The sequence below is a fragment of the Coregonus lavaretus genome (assembly GCF_964263955.1).
Source record: "Coregonus lavaretus genome assembly, contig: HAP1_SCAFFOLD_1970, whole genome shotgun sequence".
NCBI lineage: Eukaryota > Metazoa > Chordata > Actinopteri > Salmoniformes > Salmonidae > Coregonus > Coregonus lavaretus.
The window spans coordinates 72,131-89,074 of record NW_028158054.1 but is presented as its reverse complement, the minus strand read 5'-3'; positions in this window follow the sequence as shown (position 1 = coordinate 89,074).

Genomic DNA, 16,944 nt, shown 5'->3' with positions numbered 1-16,944 from the left:
TTGACCCAAGTTAAACAATTTAAAGGCAATGCTACCAAATACTAATTGAGTGTATGTAAACTTCTGACCCACTGGGAATGTGATGAACAAAAGCTGAAATAAATCATTCTCTCTATTATTAATCTGACATTTCACATTCTTAAAATAAAGTGGTGATCCTAACTGACCTAAGACAGGGCATTTTTACTAGGATTAAATGTCAGGAATTGTGATAAACTGAGTTTAAATGTATTTGGCTAAGGTGTTTGTCAACTTCTGACTTCAACTGTAGGTGTAATATGAATCGTTGGGTAAGATAAATAAACATAACTATTGGTGGTATTTACAATGTTGTTTGTGCTCCACTGGTTGCCCTTTTCTCTTGACAACGGGCCAGAAATCTCACTGCTGTAATTGAACATTGTGGTATTTCGCCTAACAGATATGGGAGTTTATCAGTGTTTGATTTGTTTTCAAATTCTTTGTGGGTCTTTGTGATCTGTGGGAAATATGTGTCTCTAATGTGGTCATACATTTGGCAGGAGGTTAGGAAGTGCAGCTCAGTTTCTTTCTCTCTCTCCCCCCCCCCCCTCTCTCTCTCTCTCTCTGTGTGTATCTTTATGTCTCTCTCCATCTGTCTGTCTCTCTCTCTCTATCAGAGAGCAGCAGATGACTTGTGTCACATTTCATAAACAAAGCGGAACATTTTCCAAAAAAAATCCAGACCGAGAGGGAGCACGGAGAGAGGGGGCACAGAGAGAGAGAGCACAGACAGAGAAAGAGAGAGAGAGAGAGAGAGAGAGAGAGAGAGAGAGAGAGAGAGAGAGAGAGAGAGAGAGAGAGAGAGAGAGAGAGAGAGAGAGAGAGAGAGAGAGAGCGAGAGAGAGAGAGCGAGGTAGAGAGAGCGAGGTAGAGAGAGAAAAATGGGGGGCACGGGGGGACGGGGATGGGGGAGGACGGGGAACGGGGACGGGGGGACGGGGGGGACGTAGTGGGCATGAGATTTGAGATTTGGTGAATGTATCCTCCTAATAAATGAGTGGGGTGGGCTCGGGGAAAAGGGGACTGTAAACTCCTAAACTCTCCTTTCTAGAAAAGTCGTTCTATTTTACCAGATTTAGCCGATCACATAAGTACACAACAAATGTAATGCAAAGCAGAAACTATTTAACAAGCGCAAAAAGCGTTTCCATATTGGATCGTCACACAACAGGATCATAATGTGAGGAACACAAATGGGCTGACGAAACTGTGCAGATCTGATGTTAATGAGGCTTAATGGAAGAGTACTGGTGTGCGTGCGTGTGTATATGTGTGATCGTGTGTGTTTATATGGGTATTAGAGCCCAGTAACATTCACATGACTCGCTGGTTAGTTTAGGCCTAATTCATTCCAGTTTTTTTGGGACGTTACATAACGCACTCACGCAAGCAAACACACAAACAAACACTGACAACAATATGACAACCAATCACAGAATGAGTCAGGTATAGATTCATAAATGTATAGAAAAGAGCATGGCTTGGTTACAGTGTGGAACCTGCCCTATATGGCCCCACTCAGAACACTCTAGGGTCGTGTTCATTCGGGCACAACGTAGCAAAAACGCTTTGCGACGGAAAATGAAAATTGACGTTTTTTATTGGATAAGGTCAGATTCTACCTTGCGGTTTCTGTCTGTTTCTGACTTTTTCATCTGTTTCCTGCCTACTAAATAGGACCAAGATTCTCCTGGCCACAGTCAACGAGAGCGCGGTATTAATCCAGCAAGCCCTCTGGTCTGGCTGGCAGTACTCTGGACCCTGGCAGCGCCAGACACATCACAGTGTTGGATGGAAAAGACGAGCGTGTCAAATGGACTGATTTCTCCTTCTAATGCAGCCCAAAGGACTCCACGCCAACCAGCTGCACTTTCTGTCTCTTCCAAGGAAGGGGAGGGGGAGCAGAGAGAAAGAGAGAGGCAGAGAGAGAGGCAGAGAGAGAAAGAGGCAGAGAGAGAGAAAGAGAGAGGCAGAGAGAGAGAAAGAGAGAGGCAGAGAGGGAGAACAGTTTAGGGGAAGAGGTTGGACTGGACTGTTCTTAAAGACTCTAAGATGGCGGTTAAGCGGATTTGGGTTTGTCTCAAACTCCTCTTGGACTGGACATAGTACACTGCTATCAAAACCCATTTCCAATAGCCACTGGCTTTCTCCATCCATGCTCCAGCTGTGGCCAATCATATGTTCTCATTGGGTCTTATGAACTCTCTCAAAGAGATGATTGAAAACACATTTGTAAAATGATAATTAAAAGAGGTAAAGGGATTGATATAATAATAATAATAATAATAATAATATGACATTTAGCAGACGCTTTAATCCAAAGCGACTTACAGTCGTGTGCATACATTTTTACGTATGGGTGGTCCCGGGGATCGAACCCACTACCCTGGCGTTACAAGCGCCATGCTCTACCAATTGCCAGATATTTTCTGGCAACTCTGTGAACATTAAAAGCTGTTCCGAGTTCCTCATCCTTCTTTTGTCCGAAGGATGAACAGAGAGAGAGAAAAGGAGAGAGACAGACAGACAGAGCGAGAGAGACAGACAGAGACAGACAGACAGACAGACAGACAGAGAGCGAGAAAGAGAGAAAGAGAAAGAGAAAGAGATGATAGAGATGATAGATAGATAGATAGATAGATAGATAGATAGATAGATAGATAGATAGATAGATAGATAGATAGATAGATAGATAGATAGATAGATAGATAGATAGATAGATAGATAGATAGATAGATAGATAGATAGATAGATAGATAGATAGATAGATAGATAGATAGATAGATAGATAGATAGATAGATAGATAGATAGAGGAGAAATAGGAGTGATTTCTGGCAGCGTGTCTCGCTGATCTTTGTCCACATACCTCTGGTGTTGTTCATCTGGGTCGTTTCCTGCTCATCAACTCTCTATTAAACAGAAGTTTTGTTCCAATTCACACCCTATTCACTTTATAGTGCACTACTTTTGACTACTTTATAGGGAATAGGGTTCCATTTGGGACACAGTCGGAGTCAATATGTTTCACAAGAACAGAATGACTCCTGGGGGAAGGCTCAACAGTTCACTGTGAGATGATCAGACGGTTAGAAAAACAAGACAAAAACTACAGTGCCAGCCTCTCTGCACTGGCTTCCTGTTAAGGCTAGGGCTGATTTCAAGGTTTTACTCTTAACCTACAAAGCCTTGATGGACTTGCTCCTACTTATCTCTCTGATTTGGTCCTGCCGTACATACCTACACATATGCTACAGTTACAAGACGCAGGCCTCCTTATTGCTCCTAGAATTTCTAAGCAAACAGCTGGAGGCAGGTCTTTCTCCTATAGAGCTCCTCTTTTATGGAATGGTCTGCCGATGCATGTGAGAGACGCAGACTCGGTCTCAACCTTTAAGTCTTTACTGAAGACTCATCTCTACAGTGAGTCCTATGAACAGCAAGGCACTGGAGTGTCGAGTAACTTTGGACGGGGCCACAGTGTACCCCGACCCCCGTCTCAGTCCCCAGTATCTATGCTGCAATAGCCTATGTGCCGGGGGTCAGTCTGTCCTATCGGGTGTACTGTGTGATCTTAGGCATGCTCCCTCTAATTCTCCTCAGTCTCTCTCTCTCTCTTTCTCTCTCTGTCTCTCTAGGAGCCCTAGGACCATGCCTCAAGACTATCTAGCTGTCTCCGTCCATAGTCCACCCGGTCATGCTGCCGATCCTGTTCTGCTGTTCTGCCTGCGGCTATGGAACCCTGACCTGTTTCACCGGACGTTCTACTTTTTCCCGGAACTGCTGTTTCGACTCAATTTTAGAATAAGTCTCGCTCTCTCTCTCTCTCTCTCTCTCTCTCTCTCTCTCTCTCTCTCTCTCTCTCTCTCTCTCTCTCTCTCTCTCTCTCTCTCTCTCTGACCTGCTGTCTCGACCTTTGAATGCTTGGCTATGAAAAGCCAACTGACATTTACTCCTGAGGTGTTAAACTGCCACACCCTCTATAACCACAGTGGTTATTATTTGACCCTGCTGGTCATCTATGAACGTTTGAACGTATTGAAGAATGATCTGGCCTTCCGGCACAGCCAGAAGAGGACTGGCCACCCCTCGGAGCCTGGTTCCTCTCTAGGTTTCTTCCAAGGTTCCTACCTTTCTAGGGAGTTTTTCCTAGCCACTGTGCTTCTGCATCTGCATTGATTGCTCTTTGGGATTTTAGAGTGGGTATCTGTATAGCACTTTTTGACAACTGCTGATGTAAAAAGGGCTTTATAAAATACATTTGATTGATTTATGACCACAATCCCCTATTATCCGCTTTTAAAGAGATTCTGGTCCAATGCAGTCTTCACATACAGTACAGCCACAGGCACATGCATACATACAGGCATAGTCCTACCCTTACCCTACCACTAACTAGCATGGCTAAACCTACCCTTACCCTAACCACTAACTAGCATGGCTAAACCTACCCTTACCCTAACCACTAACTAGCATGGCTAAACCTACCCTTACCCTAACCACTAACTAGCATGGCTAAACCTACCCTTACCCTACCACTTACCCTAACCACTAACTAGCATGGCTAAACCTACCCTTACCCTAACCACTAACTAGCATGGCTAAACCTACCCTTACCCTACCACTTACCCTAACCACTAACTAGCATGGCTAAACCTACCCTTACCCTACCACTTACCCTAACCACTATCTAGCATGGCTAAACCTACCCTTACCCTACCACTTACCCTAACCACTAACTAGCATGGCTAAACCTACCCTTACCCTACCACTTACCCTAACCACTAACTAGCATGGCTAAACCTACCCTTACCCTAACCACTAACTAGCATGGCTAAACCTACCCTTACCCTACCACTTACCCTAACCACTAACTAGCATGGCTAAACCTACCCTTACCCTAACCACTAACTAGCATGGCTAAACCTACCCTTACCCTACCACTTACCCTAACCACTAACTAGCATGGCTAAACCTACGCTTACCCTACCACTTACCCTAACCACTAACTAGCATGGCTAAACCTACCCTTACCCTAACCACTAACTAGCATGGCTAAACCTACTCTTACCCTACCATTTACTGTAACCACTCACTAGCATGGCTAAACCTACCCTTACCCTAACCACTAACTAGCATGGCTAAACCTACCCTTACCCTACCACTTACCCTAACCACTAACTAGCATGGCTAAACCTACCCTTACCCTAACCACTAACTAGCATGGCTAAACCTACCCTTACCCTAACCACTAACTAGCATGGCTAAACCTACCCTTACCCTACCACTTACCCTAACCACTAACTAGCATGGCTAAACCTACGCTTACCCTACCACTTACCCTAACCACTAACTAGCATGGCTAAACCTACCCTTACCCTAACCACTAACTAGCATGGCTAAACCTACCCTTACCCTACCATTTACTGTAACCACTCACTAGCATGGCTAAACCTACCCTTACCCTAACCACTAACTAGCATGGCTAAACCTACCCTTACCCTACAATTTACTGTAACCACTCACTAGCATGGCTAAACCTACCCTTACCCTAACCACTAACTAGCATGGCTAAACCTACCCTTACCCTACCATTTACTGTAACCACTCACTAGCATGGCTAAACCTACCCTTACCCTAACCACTAACTAGCATGGCTAAACCTACCCTTACCCTACCATTTACTGTAACCACTCACTAGCATGGCTAAACCTACCCTTACCCTAACCACTAACTAGCATGGCTAAACCTACCCTTACCCTACCATTTACTGTAACCACTCACTAGCATGGCTAAACCTACCCTTACCCTACCATTTACTGTAACCACTCACTAGCATGGCTAAACCTAACCTGGTGCTAAAGAGACTCAGGTCCAACGCAGTCTTAATTTACTGGGTATTACAGGAAAACCTACAGCTACAGACATTCAGTCTCTCCGTATATATACAACGTGGGACAAACATGCAGTTAGAGGCTGAGGAGCTGAGCTCTACAAATCGAGGATAACTATAATTATTACAGGAGAAGAGTGTAGACTCTGGAATACAGATGGACAGGCACCTAGAGGTAGATCAGTGAGAGATACAGCATAGGGATTGGTTGAACCAACAAAGAACCAAACAAATTATCAGGCTTCAAAAGATGACGTGATCTCTCTTATAACTCCATGCCTTGAGTCAAATGAGGACAGCTAAAAAGTATACTTCATCCCATCCCTCTCTCCTTTCTTGCCTTAGGAAGAACAGACAATCAAACTCACTCTACAAAGACAGCAAATCTTCTAATCAAATACAGATTTGTAAAATTGTACACGCTATCAAATGCCAGTTTACAAACTCTCATAAATGATTGGCAAACCCTTTCCAAACACAAAACTGTCAAGATAAATGATGTGCTCATCAGTTATAACAGCATCTGTGTATCAATAGGGGGGGGGGGGGGACATTGAGTTCAATTCAATTTATTTTCCATTGAGGGAACTTCTTGTGTGGAGTGGTTCAACGTGACCAATACAGGATTGGCTAAGTGCGAGAAAAAAAGTAGACTAGATCTATTCTATGGCCTTGTGTATTGTCCAGTGCAGCACCGGACACATGGGCTGTGTAACTCTAGTAACTCTAGTCCATGAGTGACCACACAGGAGAGATTGTGGGCTCTGGGAATGACCCGGAATGGAGACAGATGGACTTAGAGCAGGATTTAGGGGAGACAGAGAATGCCTTCTACTGTTCCAGCATCAACCCACCAGCCCAGCCTAGCTCACAAAGCTCATTGATTTTCCGGTGCTGAGCGAGGAGAAATTAAGAGCAGGGTGAACAGGGTGAAGATCTGGTTTCAGCGTGCCACAGTCTGGCCATGACACCTGGACCAGGGTCAGGTCTACAGGTCAGGTCTGTCTCCACTAAGGGACAACTTCTCGCCAGGGACAATTCCTTGCCTATGGGGTCTGAAGGCAGCATAGGAGCCATCGAGAGATGGTTATCTATGTCCCCTGTGACAATCTGCACTTCTTTGTGAATGTGAATGACTATGTGTCACTACAGTGTATGTTTCGTATCTGTCTCTGGTTGTGCCATCATGGTGTGTAGCTTGATAGATTTGACCTGTGATTGTGCATTGATAGTTTTGACCTCCGGCCAGGCTGGCGTCTATGTGGAGGTTGTGAAGGACCAGTGTGTGCTCCTCCTCCCCCTCCCTTCCTCCCAGGGGCCCGCTGGGCAGACAGGGAGCATCATGGGTCAGGAAGTCAGGGGGAGGAAACTGGCCTTTCAACTTCCTGTTAGAATGTTGGAACAGGCATCAGGAGACCACGGAGTCAGCAAAAACTATATTTCTCTTCAACATCTCTTCCCTTTCTGCACTAAACATGAATCCCTCCTTCCCCTCCTATGTTCTCCTTTATTTTCTTATCTTCTATTCATTGGCCATCATTCCCCTCTTCTCTAGCGATGACTCTTCACCAGTTTTCCATCTTCTCTGTCTTTGAGATTTCACAACCCTGTCTCTGCTATAACGTTGCTTTGAATAGACAGTGAGAATCATGTTTATAATGTGTGTTTCCCAGCAGTCATGGATGAGCTGTGTTGTGTTAGGGTTGTCAGGATGATCAAAGAATAACATACACAATGCTGCTCTACCCTTCCTCTGCCATTGGAACACATTAACGAGTGTGTGTGTGTGTGTGTGTGTGTGTGTGTGTGTTTAAGGGGTGTAGTAGATGATAATTTAGGAGGGGGTGTTTCATGGGAACAACATCAGTAAGAGCACCACTAACAATGCTGTGGTTGCTCTTTTATGGACAATTCATTTCTTATTCTCTTTTTTCTTCTCCACTCTCTTTCCTCTCTCTCCGCCAGCGGTACGAGACACAGAGCAACAGGACCACAGTCATCCTGACGAACCAGCTCTTCCCATGTGAACTTGGGCTGTCCAAAATGGCACCCTTTTCCCTTTATAGTGCACTCATTTTGACCAGGGTCAATAGGGCTTTGATCAAAAGTAGTGCACTATATAGGAATAGGGTGCCATTTGGGACGTAAACTTAGTAACCATCACATTAAACATGAAAGGATGGCTTCTGTCTCGTCTCCTGCAGGGTAATGAAGTGAAGAACAAACCCAGGGGGAAGAAGGAGGGAGAGGTGCGGAGGAGGAGAAGATGTGGTAAACACACAGGTAAATACAAAATACGCACACCACATCATATTTAAGACATCAGGTACCAGAGAGAGAGAGAGAGAGAGAGAGAGAGAGAGAGAGAGAGAGAGAGAGAGAGAGAGAGAGAGAGAGAGAGAGAGAGAGAGAGAGAGAGAGAGAGAGAGAGAGAGAGAGAAGCACACCCTCTACAGGATCCAACAGAGAACTGCAATCAAATGTTGACATGCTTCTCGGTGAGTCAGGGCTTCCATCCACATCCACTGCCTCCTCCGATAAATAGTTTGGATGTTTGATGTTTTCCTCCTTATCTCAATTCACATTATTATTTTCCTTCATACCAGCTAAACATTATCAGAGACCTGAGGCCTCCACCCACCCTATCCTCCCCAGCAACGGGATGATTCCAACAAACAGGAGGATGATTATAGAACAACACATCACAACACTCAGCTATGGGCTGGAAGGCTGGGGAGTTCAATTCCCTCTTCTTCTCTAATAGGACTGACGCAGGGCCCTACAGCCTTCACAGTAAAGGAAGACAACCTTGGCCTTACTGAGGGGAGGAAGGAGGGTGTGATAGAGGGATCAAGGAGGATGAAATCAGAATGACACTGCAAACAGGAACCTGCCACCACATGACATCTCCAACCAGGGAGGAAAATACCAGCTCTATTTCTAGCTGGTGGTAATGTCAAATCAAATCAAATCAAATTGTATTTGTCACATGCTTCGTAGACAACCGGTGTAGACTAACAGTGAAATGCTTCCTTACGGTCCTTTTCCAATGCAGAGTTAAAGATAAGATTTTAAAAAATACATTAAAAAATAGAAATAGTGATACGAGGAATGAATGTACAGTGAATAACGAATAAAAATAATGAGTAAAAATAACATGGCTATATATAGGGAGTAGAAAACAACATGGCTATATACAGGGAGTACCAGTACCGAGTCGATGTGCAGGGGTACGAGGTAATTGAGGTATCTATGTACTGTACATTTACATTGAGTGTACAAAACATTAGGGACACCTTACTAATATTGAGTTGCACCCCCCTTTTGCCCTCAGAACAGCCCCAATTCGTCGGGGCATGGACTCTACAAGGTGTCGAAAGCGTTCCACAGGGATGCTGGCCCATGTTGATTCCAATGCTTCCCACAGTTGTGTCAAGTTGGCTGGATGTCGTTTGGGTGGTGGACCATTCTTCATACACACAGGAAACTGTTATGCGTGAAAAACACAGCAGCGTTGCAGTTCTTGACACATATTTAAACCGGTGCGCCTCGCAACTACTACCATACCCACATTCAAAAGTAATTACATATTTTGTCGAGCCCATTCACCCTCTGTGTGGCACACATACACAATCCATGTCTCAATTTTCTCTTACCTGTCTCCTCCCCTTCATCTACACTGATTGAAGTGGATTTAACAGGTGACATCAATAAGGAATCATAGCTTTTACCTGGATTCATCTGGTCAGTCTATGTCATGGAAAGATAAGGTGTTCCTAATGTTTTGTACACTCAGTGCAGGTAGTGTATGTGGTGAGTGTGAAAGTGTGTGTGTATGTGTGTGTGTGTGTGTGTGTGTGTGTGTGTGTGTGTGTGTGTGTGTGTGTGTGTGTGTGTGTGTGTGTGTGTGTGTGTGTGTGTGTGTGTGTGTGTGTGTGTGTGTGTGTGTGTGTGTGTGTGTGTGTGTGGAACAGTGACTGAGAGGGAGGATCTGATTTATTTGCCTGTGGGTCGGGTGTGAGCCTTCAAACCAGTACTGACTGGCTGGCTGTATGGGTTGTGTAAGGGCCGGGGCATATCTGATATCCTCTGACTGGGCAGGCTGGTACTTCGTGGTGGTGGGAAGAAACAGGTGTCTTATCCAATGACCAGGAAGAAAGTCACAAACAGTATACAATCTAGTGTAGCCCTTACACACAGACTCACAGGCTTCTTCCTCAGGAAACAATGGATCAGATCCACTGATCTATCAGGGACAGTGACAGGGAGGCTCTTTGAACTGCAGACAGATGTGATTTACCTCAGCGCTGTCTGTCATTCCATCCTGTCTGTTTGTCTGTAGGCTAAAACCACTCCAGGGGGTGATGAGATGAGATGACGCCATACAGCTCTGAGTCCTCGTAAAACACACACACACACAAACACACACACACACACACACACACAAACACACACGCACACACACCCTCCTCCAAAATAACTGCAATCACTCCTCAGCCTGAGCCTCCACTCCCAGTCCCTGAGAGCACTCTTAGACTGTTTCTGTTTCGTCTCCAGATCTCTCAACTCAAATTGAATAATTAAATTGAAAACAAGCGTCAAAAAATCTGAGCCCCCACCCTGTGTTGCATGGCTGCTGGGTAGAGAAAGGAAGAGAAGGGAAAGCATGAAAGGAAAGGGGGGGTGAATGTGTTGGCCCTCTCCTCTCCTCCCTCCTCCTCCTTTCCCCCCAGGGCAGTGATGTATAGTAATAAAAGTCCTCTATAAGTGTCTCCCTCCCTCACGCCATTCCCTCCTCCCCTCCTCCTCTTCTCCTCCCCTCCTCCTCTCCTCCCCCTCGCCTCCCCCTCTCCTCCCCTCCTCCACCTCCTCCTCCTCTCCTCCCCTCCACCCTTCCTCTCCTCCCCTCCCCTCCTCCTCCCCTCCCCCTCCCCCTCCCCCTCCCCCTCCCCTCCCCCTCCCCCTCCTCCCCCTCCCCCTCTCCTCCCCTCCCCCTCTCCTCCTCCTCCCCTCCTCTCCTCCAACCTTTTTAACAGCTCCTTTTCTTCTCCTCTCCTACTTTCACTTTCTTCACCCTCAGCTTTCTTTCTTTCTTTCTTTCTTTCAGCCGTACCCTGACACTGAGTCTGTTATGGATTCTAGGAGTGTGTGTGTGTGTGTGTGTGTGTGTGTGTGTGTGTGTGTGTGTGTGTGTGTGATTGTCTGTGTGTAGGAGGTGGGTTGAGGCAGGGCGGACCTCAATAGATCTGTATATAGGGTTACACATTGACTAGTTGTTTTTACATACACCAATCTTCATTATGTCTGCCTATTATGTGTCTGGACTTGGTGAGATCACTGTGGTATCAGGTTATAGGCCTTTATAAACTGGGTGGTTCAAGCCCTGAATGCTGATTGGCTGAAAGCCGTGGTATATCAGACCGTATACCACGGGTATGACAAAACATTTCCTTTTACTGCTCTAATTATGTTGGTAACCAGTTTATAATAGCAATAAGGCATCTCGGGGGTTTGTGGTATATGGCCAATATACCATGGCTAAGGGCTTTATTGCTTAAATAACCTACCTATCTGTAAATAACCTGATGGAACAAGGAGAGAAGATTACAATATTACTAGATATTATTAACCTGGTCCCAAATCTGTTTGTGCTGTCTTGCCAACTCCTATGGTCACTGTTTGCCCAAGTGACAATATTATAGCCTACTCCCATTGATGAAGCCCTACAATATACACTACATGACCAAAAGTATGTGGACACCTGCTCGTCGAACATCTCATTCCACAATCATGGGCATTAATATGTAATTGGTCCCCCCTTTGCTGCTATAACAACCTCCACTCTTCTGTGAAGGCTTTCCACTAGATGTTGGAACATCCATTCAGCCACAAGAGCATTAGTGAGTTCGGGCACTGATGTTGGGCGATTAGGCCTGGCTCGCAGTCGGCGTTCCAATTCATCCCAAAGGTGTTCGATGAGGTTAAGGTCAGGGCTCTGCGCAGGCCATTAAAATTCTTCCATACCGATCTGGACAAATAATTTCTGTATGGACCTCACTTTGTGCACGGGTGCATTGTCATGCTGAAACAGGAAAGGGCATTCCCCAAACTGTTGCCACAAAGTTGGAAGCACAGAATCGTCTAGAATGTCATTGTATGCTGTAGCGTTAAGATTTCCCTTCACTGGAACTAAGGGGTCAAGCCCAAACCATGAAAAACAGCCCCAGACCATTATTCCTCCTCCACCAAACTTTACAGTTGGCACTATGCATTGGGGCAGGTAGCGTTCTCCTGGCATCCGCCAAACCCAGATTTGTCCGTCAGACTGCCAGGTGGTGAAGCGTGATTCATCACGCCAGAGAACGCGTTTTCACTGCTCCAGTCAAATGGGCTTTACACCACTTCAGCCCACACTTGGCATTGCGCATGGTGATCTTAGGCTTGTGTGTGGCTGCTCAGCTATGGAAACCCATTTCATGAAGCGCCCAATGAACAGTTATTGTGCTGACATTGCTTCCAAAGGCAGTTTGGAAGTCAGTAGTGAGGACAGACGATTTTTACGCGTTACGCGCTTCAGCACTCGGTGGTCCCGTTCTGTGAGCTTGTGTGGCCTACAACTTCGCGGCTGCACTGTTGTTGCTCCTAGGCGTTTCCACTTCACAATAACAGCACTTACAGTTGACCGGGACAGCTCTAGCAGGGGAGAAAATTGGCAAACTGACTTGTTGGAAAGGTGGCATCCTATGACGGTGCCACGTTGAAAGGTACTGAGCTCTTCAGTAAGGCCATTCTACTGCCAATGTTTGTCTATGGAGATTGCATGGCTGTGTGCTCGATTTTATACTCCTGTCAGCAAAGAGTGTGGCTGAAAAAGCCGAATCCACTAATTTGAAGGGGTGTCCACATACTTTTGTATATATAGTATATATGTAGCCTACATCAAACATTGAACCGCTGTAGTTTACATCAATTATAGTTTCTGAGGTGGAAGTTGGGAGAGTTATATTTGGGTGTTTCAGTGAAACGTAAGTGAGGGAGGCCCCGCTCTCTCGCTTTCCCAGATGTTTAGTTCATTTCATTTCGATCTCCTTTGCATTATTGTAGCCATTTTCTGTAGCCTGTCAACTATGCCTCTGCCTATCCCTGTTCTCTCCTCTCCGCACAGGCTATACAAACGCCTCACACCGCATGGCTGCTGCCTCTCTAACCTGGTGGTCCCTGCACGCACGACCCACGTGGAGTTCCAGGTCTCCGGCAGCCTCTGGAACTGCCGTTCTGCGGCCAACAAGGCAGAGTTCATCTCAGCCTATGCTACCCTCCAGTCCCTCGACTTCTTGGCGCTGACAGAAACATGGATTACCACTGAAAACACTGCTACTCCTACTGCTCTCTCCTCGTCTGACCATGTGTTCTCGCATACCCCGAGAGCATCTGGTCAGCGGGGTGGTGGCACAGGAATCCTCATCTCTCCCAAGTGGACATTCTCTCTTTTTCCCCTGACGCATCTGTCTATCTCCTCATTTGAATTCCATGCTGTCACAGTCACTAGCCCATTCAAGCTTAACATCCTTGTCATTTATCGCCCTCCAGGTTCCCTTGGAGAGTTCATCAATGAGCTTGACGCCTTGATAAGTTCCTTTCCTGAGGATGGCTCACCCCTCACAGTTCTGGGTGACTTTAAACTCCCTACGTCTACCTTTGACTAATTTCTCTTTGCCGCCTTCTTTCCACTCCTCTCCTCTTTTGACCTCACCCTCTCACCGTCCCCCCCTACTCACAAGGCAGGCAATACGCTTGACCTCATCTTTACTAGATGCTGTTCTTCTACTAATCTCACCGCAACTCCCCTCCATGTCTCCGACCACTACTTTGTATCCTTTTCTCTCTCGCTCTCCTCCAACACTACTCACTCTGCCCCTACTCAGATGGTAATGCGCAGTCGCAACCTTCGCTCTCTCTCTCCCGCTACTCTCTCCTCTTCCATCCTATCATCTCTTCCCTCTGCTCAATCCTTCTTCCTCCAATCTCCTGATTCTGCCTCCTCAACCCTCCTCTCCTCCCTTTCTGCATCCTTTGACTCTCTATGTCCCCTATCCTCCCGGCCGGCTCGGTCCTCCCCTCCTGCTCCGTGGCTTGACGACTCATTGCGAGCTCACAGAACAGGGCTCCGGGCAGCCGAGCGGAAATGGAGGAAAACTAGACTCCCTGTGGACCTGGCATCTTTTCACTCCCTCCTCTCTACATTTTCTTCCTCTGTTTCTGCTGCTAAAGCCACTTTCTACCACTCTAAATTCCAAGCATCCGCCTCTAACCCTAGGAAGCTCTTTGCAACCTTCTCCTCCCTGCTGAATCCTCCTCCCCCTCCCCCCCCTCCTCCCTCTCTGTGGATGACTTCGTCAACCATTTTGAAAAGAAGGTTGACGACATCCGATCCTCGTTTGTTAAGTCAAATGACACTGCTGGTCCTGCTCACACTGCCCTACCCTACGCTTTGACTTCTTTCTCCCCTCTCTCTCCAGATGAAATCTTGCGACTTGTGACGGCCGGCCGCCCAACAACTTGCCCACTTGACCCTATCCCCTCCCCTCCTCTCTTCTCCAGACCATCTCCGGTGACCTTCTCCCTTACCTCACCTCGCTCATCAACTCATCCTTGACCGCTGGCTATGTCCCTTCCATCTTCAAGAGAGCGAGAGTTGCACCCCTTCTCAAAAAACCTACACTCGATCCCTCCGATGTCAACAACTACAGACCAGTATCCCTTCTTTCTTTTCTCTCCAAAACTCTTGAGCGTGCCGTCTTTAGCCAACTCTCTTGCTATCTCTCTCAGAATTACCTTCTTGATCCAAACCAGTCAGGTTTCAAGACTGGTCATTCAACTGAGACTGCTCTTCTCTGTGTCACGGAGGCTCTCCGCACTGCTAAAGCTAACTCTCTCTCCTCTGCTCTTGTCCTTCTAGACCTGTCTGCTGCCGTTGATACTGTGAACCATCAGATCCTCCTCTCCACCCTCTCCGAGTTGGGCATCTCCGGCGCGGCTCACTCTTGGATTGCGTCCTACCTGACCGGTCGCTCCTACCAAGTGGCGTGGTGAGAATCTGTCTCCGCACCACGTGCTCTCACCACTGGTGTCCCCCAGGGCTCAGTTCTAGGCCCTCTCCTATTCTCGCTATACACCAAGTCACTTGGCTCTGTCATATCCTCACATGGCCTCTCCTATCATTGCTACGCAGACGACATACAACTAATCTTCTCCTTTCCCCCTTCTGATAACCAGGTGGCGAATCGCATCTCTGCATGTCTGGCAGACATATCAGTATGGATGACGGATCACCACCTCAAGCTGAACCTCGGCAAGACGGAGCTGCTCTTCCTCCCGGGGAAGGACTGCCCGTTCCATGATCTTGCCATCACGGTTGACAACTCCGTTGTGTCCTCCTCCCAGAGTGCAAAGAGCCTTGGTGTGACCCTGGACAACACCCTGTCATTCTCCGTTAACATCAAGGCGGTGACCCGATACTGTAGGTTCATGCTCTACAACATTCGGAGAGTACGACCCTGCCTTACACAGGAAGCGGCACAGGTCCTAATCCAGGCACTTGTCATCTCCCGTCTGGATTACTGCAACTCGCTGTTGGCTGGGCTCCCTGCCTGTGCCATTAAACCCCTACAACTCATCCAGAATGCCGCAGCCCGTCTGGTGTTCAACCTTCCCAAGTTCTCTCACGTCACCCCGCTCCTCCGCACACTCCACTGGCTTCCAGTTGAAGCTCGCATCTGCTACAAGACCATGGTGCTTGCCTACGGAGCTGTGAGGGGAACGGCACCTCCGTAACTTCAGGCTCTCATCAGTCCCTACACCCAAACGAGGGCATTGCGTTCATCCACCTCTGGCCTGCTGGCCCCCCTACCTCTGCAGAAGCACAGTTCCCGCTCAGCCCAGTCAAAACTTTTCGCTGCTCTGGCTCCCCAATGGTAGAACAAGCTCCCTAACGACGCCAGGACAGCGGAGTCACTCACCACCTTCCGGAGACACTTGAAACCCCACCTCTTTAAGGAATACCTGGGATATGATAAAGTAATCCTTCTACCCCCCCTTACCCCACCCCAAATAATTTTTTTAAAATAAAATATATATATATTGTAAAGTGGTTATCCCACTGGCTATAAGGTGAGTGCACCAATTTGTAAGTCGCTCTGGATAAGAGTGTCTGCTAAATGACGTAAATGTAAATGTAAATGTAAATCTATGGTGCAAATAAAGATGTTAAACACTAAAACTGCACTGAATAGAAGTTAGAACAGTGCGTATGTTTCCCCATGCTACAACTTCCAATGAAACTTCCTGTCCAATCATCAGGGATCAGTCAGTGCATTTCAAGTAACAGAGCAGGATTTATTTGTAAACTGAGCCAAGGCTGCAGGCTGCTTTACATGTGGCTGTGTTGTGTGTGTGTGTGTGTGTGTGTGTGTTGTTGAGCAAGGTAGATAAGGGTTAAACTGCCTGAACAGAATTGGAAAGTCCCCTCATGGTGAAGGCAGACAATTAAGAGTCAATGAATGACAGTGTGTGTGTGTGTGTGTGTGTGTGTGTGTGTGTGTGTGTGTGTGTGTGTGTGTGTGTGTGTGTGTGTGTGTGGTGGGGGGGTGAGAGCAAACGGGAGCCTGAGGATACTATGTAGGGAGAGAGAGAGAGAGAGAGAGAGAGAGAGAGAGAGAGAGAGAGAGAGAGAGAGCATAAACAAGTCTGTCTGCCTAAGACTGTGAAGTTGGGTCACCCACAAATTGCAATAAAGTAGGCCTATAGGCAAGGACATGTATGTGGTTTATTATGATTTAAAAACATGGGAATAGTAGGCTGCTAGGTTTACTACATTACTTTTTTGGAAAACCTGCACCTTTGAACAAACAACAGTCAATAGGCCTAGCCTACCATTTCCAGACCAAGGCTACCTGATGCATTGAAGGGTTTAGGCTGATGACTAACACTTACATTGGATCAGTCACGAGTGTTTCTGGAAGTGCAAATCTGC